Here is an 8,165-nt window from a genome sequence, read left to right on the forward strand (position 1 = left end):
TTGCCTTTTCAGAAAAAGTTTCTGCCGAGAACGAGCACCGTGACATGCTGAGTCTCTGGAAAAGCAGAGATCCCCAGTGCTGTTGCGGCTAAAGATAGGCTGCAGAGGGATAGTGAAGACCAGCAAGAGCTTTCAGGGCTGGCACCTTCCTTGTGGGAGAAGGAGCCAGACGTTTGCCTTTTCAGAAAAAGTTTCTGCCGAGAAAAAGCACCGTGACATGCTGAGTCTCTGGGAAAGCAGAGATCCCCAGTGCTGTTGTGCCTGTGGATAGGCTGCAGGGGGACGGTGAAGACCAGCAAGATCTTTCAGGGCTGGCACCTTCCTTGTGGGAGAAGGAGCCAGACGTTTGCCTTTTCAGAAAAAGGCTCTGCCGAGAGCGAGCACCATGAGATGCTGAGTCTCTGGAAAAGCAGAGATCCCCAGTGCTGTTGTGCCTGTGGATAGGCTGCAGGGGGACGGTGAAGACCATCAAGATCTTTCAGGTCTAGCACCTTCCTTGTGGGAGAAGGAGCCAGACGTTTGCCTTTTCAGAAAAAGATTCTGCCGAGAACGAGCACCGTGACATGCTGAGTCTCTGGGAAAGCAGAGATCCCCAGTGCTGTTGTGCCTGTGCATAGGCTGCAGGGGGATGGTGAAGACCAGCAAGATCTTTCAGGGCTGGCACCTTCCTTGTGGGAGAAGGAGCCAGACGTTTGCCTTTTCAGAAAAGGTTTCTGCCGAGAACGAGCACCGTGACATGCTGAGTCTCTGGGAAAGCAGAGATCCCCAGTGCTGTTGCGGCTAAAGATAGGCTGCAGGGGGACGGTGAAGACCAGCAAGAGCTTTCAGGGCTGGCACCTTCCTTGTGGGAGAAGGAGCCAGACGTTTGCCTTTTCAGAAAAAGTTTCTGACGAGATCGAGGACCGTGACATGCTGAGTCTCTGGGAAAGCAGAGATCCCCAGTGCTGTTGCGGCTAAAGATAGGCTGCAGAGGGATAGTGAAGACCAGCAGGAGCTTTCAGGGCTGGCACCTTCCTTGTGGGAGAAGGAGCCAGACGTTTGCCTTTTCAGAAAAAGATTCTGCCGAGAACGAGCACCGTGACATGCTGAGTCTCTGGGAAAGCAGAGATCCCCAGTGCTGTTGTGCCTGTGGATAGGCTGCAGGGGGATGGTGAAGACCAGCAAGATCTTTCAGGGCTGGCACCTTCCTTGTGGGAGAAGGAGCCAGACGTTTGCCTTTTCAGAAAAAGTTTCTGCCGAGAATGAGCACCGTGACATGCTGAGTCTCTGGAAAAGCAGAGATCCCCAGTGCTATTGTGCCTGTGGATAGGCTGCAGGGGGACGGTGAAGACCAGCAAGAGCTTTCAGGCCTGGCACCTTCCTTGTGGGAGAAGGAGCCAGACGTTTGCCTTTTCAGAAAAAGTTTCTGCCGAGAACGAGCACCGTGACATGCTGAGTCTCTGGAAAAGCAGAGATCCCCAGTGCTGTTGCGGCTAAAGATAGGCTGCAGAGGGATAGTGAAGACCAGCAGGAGCTTTCAGGGCTGGCACCTTCCTTGTGGGAGAAGGAGCCAGACGTTTCCCTATTCAGAAAAAGGCTCTGCCGAGAACGAGCACCGTGACATGCTGAGTGTCTGGGAAAGCAGAGATCCCCAGTGCTGTTGTGCCTGTGGATAGGCTGCAGAGGGATAGTGAAGACCTGCAAGATCTTTCAGGGCTGGCACCTTCCTTGTGGGAGAAGGAGCCAGACGTTTGCCTTTTCAGAAAAAGTTTCTGCCGAGAACGAGCACCGTGACATGATGAGCCTCTGGGAAAGCAGAGATCCCCAGTGCTGTTGTGCCTCTGGATAGGCTGCAGTGGGATGGTGAAGACCACCAAGAGCTTTCAGGGCTGGCACCTTCCTTGTGGGAGAAGGAGCCAGACGTTTGCCTTTTCAGAAAAAGTTTCTGCCGAGAACGAGCACCGTGACATGCTGAGTCTCTGGGAAAGCAGAGATCCCCAGTGCTGTTGCGGCTAAAGATAGGCTGCAGAGGGATAGTGAAGACCAGCAAGAGCTTTCAGGGCTGGCACCTTCCTTGTGGGAGAAGGAGCCAGACGTTTGCCTTTTCAGAAAAAGTTTCTGCCGAGAACGAGCACCGTGACATGCTGAGTCTCTGGGAAAGCAGAGATCCCCAGTGCTGTTGTGCCTGTGGATAGGCTGCAGGGGGACGGTGAAGACCAGCAAGATCTTTCAGGGCTGGCACCTTCCTTGTGGGAGAAGGAGCCAGACGTTTGCCTTTTCAGAAAAAGTTTCTGCCGAGAACGAGCACCGTGACATGCTGAGTCTCTGGGAAAGCAGAGATCCCCAGTGCTGTTGCGGCTAAAGATAGGCTGCAGGGGGACGGTGAAGACCAGCAAGAGCTTTCAGGGCTGGCACCTTCCTTGTGGGAGAAGGAGCCAGACGTTTGCCTTTTCAGAAAAAGACTCTGCCGAGAGCGAGCGCCAGGAGATGCTGAGTCTCTGGGAAAGCAGAGATCCCCCGTGCTGTTGTGCCTGTGGATAGGCTGCAAGGGGACGGTGAAGACCATCAAGATCTTTCAGGTCTAGCACCTTCCTTGTGGGAGAAGGAGCCAGACGTTTGCCTTTTCAGAAAAAGATTCTGCCGAGAACGAGCACCGTGACATGCTGAGTCTCTGGGAAAGCAGAGATCCCCAGTGCTGTTGTGCCTGTGCATAGGCTGCAGGGGGATGGTGAAGACCAGCAAGATCTTTCAGGGCTGGCACCTTCCTTGTGGGAGAAGGAGCCAGACGTTTGCCTTTTCAGAAAAGGTTTCTGCCGAGAACGAGCACCGTGACATGCTGAGTCTCTGGGAAAGCAGAGATCCCCAGTGCTGTTGTGGCTAAAGATAGGCTGCAGGGGGACGGTGAAGACCAGCAAGAGCTTTCAGGGCTGGCACCTTCCTTGTGGGAGAAGGAGCCAGACGTTTGCCTTTTCAGAAAAAGTTTCTGACGAGATCGAGCACCGTGACATGCTGAGTCTCTGGGAAAGCAGAGATCCCCAGTGCTGTTGCGGCTAAAGATAGGCTGCAGAGGGATAGTGAAGACCAGCAGGAGCTTTCAGGGCTGGCACCTTCCTTGTGGGAGAAGGAGCCAGACGTTTGCCTTTTCAGAAAAAGATTCTGCCGAGAACGAGCACCGTGACATGCTGAGTCTCTGGGAAAGCAGAGATCCCCAGTGCTGTTGTGCCTGTGGATAGGCTGCAGAGGGATAGTGAAGACCTGCAAGAGCTTTCAGGGCTGGCACCTTCCTTGTGGGAGAAGGAGCCAGACGTTTGCCTTTTCAGAAAAAGTTTCTGCCGAGAACGAGCACCGTGACATGCTGAGTCTCTGGGAAAGCAGAGATCCCCAGTGCTGTTGTGCCTCTGGATAGGCTGCAGTGGGATGGTGAAGACCACCAAGAGCTTTCAGGGCTGGCACCTTCCTTGTGGGAGAAGGAGCCAGACGTTTGCCTTTTCAGAAAAAGTTTCTGCCGAGAACGAGCACCGTGACATGCTGAGTCTCTGGGAAAGCAGAGATCCCCAGTGCTGTTGTGCCTGTGGATAGGCTGCAGGGGGACGGTGAAGACCAGCAAGATCTTTCAGGGCTGGCAGCTTCCTTGTGGGAGAAGGAGCCAGACGTTTGCCTTTTCAGAAAAAGTTTCTGCCGAGAACGAGCACCGTGACATGCTGAGTCTCTGGGAAAGCAGAGATCCCCAGTGCTGTTGCGGATAAAGATAGGCTGCAGACGGATAGTGAAGACCAGCAAGGTCTTTCAGGGCTGGCACCTTCCTTGTGGGAGAAGGAGCCAGACGTTTGCCTTTTCAGAAAAAGACTCTGCCGAGAGCGAGCGCCAGGAGATGCTGAGTCTCTGGGAAAGCAGAGATCCCCAGTGCTGTTGTGCCTGTGGATAGGCTGCAGGGGGACGGTGAAGACCAGCAAGATCTTTCAGGTCTGGCACCTTCCTTGTGGGAGAAGGAGCCAGATGTTTGCCTTTTCAGAAAAAGTTTCTGCCGAGAACGAGCACCGTGACATGCTGAGTAGCTGGAAAAGCAGAGATCCCCAGTACTGTTGTGCCTGTGGATAGGCTGCAGGGGGACGGTGAAGACCAGCAAGAGCTTTCAGGGCTGGCACCTTCCTTGTGGGAGAAGGAGCCAGACGTTTGCCTTTTCAGAAAAAGTTTCTGCCGAGAACGAGCACCGTGACATGCTGAGTCTCTGGGAAAGCAGAGATCCCCAGTGCTGTTGCGGCTAAAGATAGGCTGCAGAGGGATAGTGAAGACCAGCAAGAGCTTTCAGGGCTGGCACCTTCCTTGTGGGAGAAGGAGCCAGACATTTGCCTTTTCAGAAAAAGTTTCTGCCGAGAACGAGCACCGTGACATGCTGAGTCTCTGGGAAAGGAGAGATCCCCAGTGCTGTTGTGCCTGTGCATAGGCTGCAGGGGGATGGTGAAGACCAGCAAGATCTTTCAGGGCTGGCACCTTCCTTGTGGGAGAAGGTGCCAGACGTTTGCCTTTTCAGAAAAAGTTTCTGCCGAGAACGAGCACCGTGACATGCTGAGTCTCTGGGAAAGCAGAGATCCCCAGTGCTGTTGCGGCTAAAGATAGGCTGCAGAGGGATAGTGAAGACCTGCAAGAGCTTTCAGGGCTGGCACCTTCCTTGTGGGAGAAGGAGCCAGACGTTTGCCTTTTCAGAAAAAGTTTCTGCCGAGAACGAGCACCGTGACATGCTGAGTCTCTGGGAAAGCAGAGATCCCCAGTGCTGTTGTGCCTGTGGATAGGCTGCAGGGGGACGGTGAAGACCAGCAAGATCTTTCAGGGCTGGCACCTTCCTTGTGGGAGAAGGAGCCAGACGTTTGCCTTTTCAGAAAAAGTTTCTGCCGAGAACGAGCACCGTGACATGCTGAGTCTCTGGGAAAGCAGAGATCCCCAGTGCTGTTGTGCCTGTGGATAGGCTGCAGGGGGACGGTGAAGACCAGCAAGATCTTTCAGGGCTGGCACCTTCCTTGTGGGAGAAGGAGCCAGACGTTTGCCTTTTCAGAAAAAGTTTCTGCCGAGAACGAGCACCGTGACATGCTGAGTCTCTGGGAAAGCAGAGATCCCCAGTGCTGTTGCGGCTAAAGATAGGCTGCAGACGGATAGTGAAGACCAGCAAGATCTTTCAGGGCTGGCACCTTCCTTGTGGGAGAAGGAGCCAGACGTTTGCCTTTTCAGAAAAAGACTCTGCCGAGAGCGAGCGCCAGGAGATGCTGAGTCTCTGGGAAAGCAGAGATCCCCAGTGCTGTTGTGCCTGTGGATAGGCTGCAAGGGGACGGTGAAGACCATCAAGATCTTTCAGGTCTAGCACCTTCCTTGTGGGAGAAGGAGCCAGACGTTTGCCTTTTCAGAAAAAGATTCTGCCGAGAACGAGCACCGTGACATGCTGAGTCTCTGGGAAAGCAGAGATCCCCAGTGCTGTTGTGCCTGTGCATAGGCTGCAGGGGGATGGTGAAGACCAGCAAGATCTTTCAGGGCTGGCACCTTCCTTGTGGGAGAAGGAGCCAGACGTTTGCCTTTTCAGAAAAGGTTTCTGCCGAGAACGAGCACCGTGACATGCTGAGTCTCTGGGAAAGCAGAGATCCCCAGTGCTGTTGTGGCTAAAGATAGGCTGCAGGGGGACGGTGAAGACCAGCAAGAGCTTTCAGGGCTGGCACCTTCCTTGTGGGAGAAGGAGCCAGACGTTTGCCTTTTCAGAAAAAGTTTCTGACGAGATCGAGCACCGTGACATGCTGAGTCTCTGGGAAAGCAGAGATCCCCAGTGCTGTTGCGGCTAAAGATAGGCTGCAGAGGGATAGTGAAGACCAGCAGGAGCTTTCAGGGCTGGCACCTTCCTTGTGGGAGAAGGAGCCAGACGTTTGCCTTTTCAGAAAAAGATTCTGCCGAGAACGAGCACCGTGACATGCTGAGTCTCTGGGAAAGCAGAGATCCCCAGTGCTGTTGTGCCTGTGGATAGGCTGCAGAGGGATAGTGAAGACCTGCAAGAGCTTTCAGGGCTGGCACCTTCCTTGTGGGAGAAGGAGCCAGACGTTTGCCTTTTCAGAAAAAGTTTCTGCCGAGAACGAGCACCGTGACATGCTGAGTCTCTGGGAAAGCAGAGATCCCCAGTGCTGTTGTGCCTCTGGATAGGCTGCAGTGGGATGGTGAAGACCACCAAGAGCTTTCAGGGCTGGCACCTTCCTTGTGGGAGAAGGAGCCAGACGTTTGCCTTTTCAGAAAAAGTTTCTGCCGAGAACGAGCACCGTGACATGCTGAGTCTCTGGGAAAGCAGAGATCCCCAGTGCTGTTGTGCCTGTGGATAGGCTGCAGGGGGACGGTGAAGACCAGCAAGATCTTTCAGGGCTGGCACCTTCCTTGTGGGAGAAGGAGCCAGACGTTTGCCTTTTCAGAAAAAGTTTCTGCCGAGAACGAGCACCGTGACATGCTGAGTCTCTGGGAAAGCAGAGATCCCCAGTGCTGTTGCGGATAAAGATAGGCTGCAGACGGATAGTGAAGACCAGCAAGGTCTTTCAGGGCTGGCACCTTCCTTGTGGGAGAAGGAGCCAGACGTTTGCCTTTTCAGAAAAAGACTCTGCCGAGAGCGAGCGCCAGGAGATGCTGAGTCTCTGGGAAAGCAGAGATCCCCAGTGCTGTTGTGCCTGTGGATAGGCTGCAGGGGGACGGTGAAGACCAGCAAGATCTTTCAGGTCTGGCACCTTCCTTGTGGGAGAAGGAGCCAGATGTTTGCCTTTTCAGAAAAAGTTTCTGCCGAGAACGAGCACCGTGACATGCTGAGTAGCTGGAAAAGCAGAGATCCCCAGTACTGTTGTGCCTGTGGATAGGCTGCAGGGGGACGGTGAAGACCAGCAAGAGCTTTCAGGGCTGGCACCTTCCTTGTGGGAGAAGGAGCCAGACGTTTGCCTTTTCAGAAAAAGTTTCTGCCGAGAACGAGCACCGTGACATGCTGAGTCTCTGGAAAAGCAGAGATCCCCAGTGCTGTTGCGGCTAAAGATAGGCTGCAGAGGGATAGTGAAGACCAGCAAGAGCTTTCAGGGCTGGCACCTTCCTTGTGGGAGAAGGAGCCAGACATTTGCCTTTTCAGAAAAAGTTTCTGCCGAGAACGAGCACCGTGACATGCTGAGTCTCTGGGAAAGGAGAGATCCCCAGTGCTGTTGTGCCTGTGCATAGGCTGCAGGGGGATGGTGAAGACCAGCAAGATCTTTCAGGGCTGGCACCTTCCTTGTGGGAGAAGGTGCCAGACGTTTGCCTTTTGAGAAAAAGTTTCTGCCGAGAACGAGCACCGTGACATGCTGAGTCTCTGGGAAAGCAGAGATCCCCAGTGCTGTTGCGGCTAAAGATAGGCTGCAGAGGGATAGTGAAGACCTGCAAGAGCTTTCAGGGCTGGCACCTTCCTTGTGGGAGAAGGAGCCAGACGTTTGCCTTTTCAGAAAAAGTTTCTGCCGAGAACGAGCACCGTGACATGCTGAGTCTCTGGGAAAGCAGAGATCCCCAGTGCTGTTGTGCCTGTGGATAGGCTGCAGGGGGACGGTGAAGACCAGCAAGATCTTTCAGGGCTGGCACCTTCCTTGTGGGAGAAGGAGCCAGACGTTTGCCTTTTCAGAAAAAGTTTCTGCCGAGAACGAGCACCGTGACATGCTGAGTCTCTGGGAAAGCAGAGATCCCCAGTGCTGTTGCGGCTAAAGATAGGCTGCAGACGGATAGTGAAGACCAGCAAGGTCTTTCAGGGCTGGCACCTTCCTTGTGGGAGAAGGAGCCAGACGTTTGCCTTTTCAGAAAAAGACTCTGCCGAGAGCGAGCGCCAGGAGATGCTGAGTCTCTGGGAAAGCAGAGATCCCCAGTGCTGTTGTGCCTGTGGATAGGCTGCAGGGGGACGGTGAAGACCAGCAAGATCTTTCAGGTCTGGCACCTTCCTTGTGGGAGAAGGAGCCAGACGTTTGCCTTTTCAGAAAAAGTTTCTGCCGAGAAAGAGCACCGTGACATGCTGAGTCTCTGGAAAAGCAGAGATCCCCAGTGCTGTTGCGGCTAAAGATAGGCTGCAGAGGGATAGTGAAGACCAGCAAGAGCTTTCAGGGCTGGCACCTTCCTTGTGGGAGAAGGAGCCAGACATTTGCCTTTTCAGAAAAAGTTTCTGCCGAGAACGA

The sequence above is a fragment of the Accipiter gentilis genome, unplaced genomic scaffold, assembly GCF_929443795.1.
Source record: "Accipiter gentilis unplaced genomic scaffold, bAccGen1.1, whole genome shotgun sequence".
NCBI classification, from domain to species: domain Eukaryota; kingdom Metazoa; phylum Chordata; class Aves; order Accipitriformes; family Accipitridae; genus Astur; species Astur gentilis.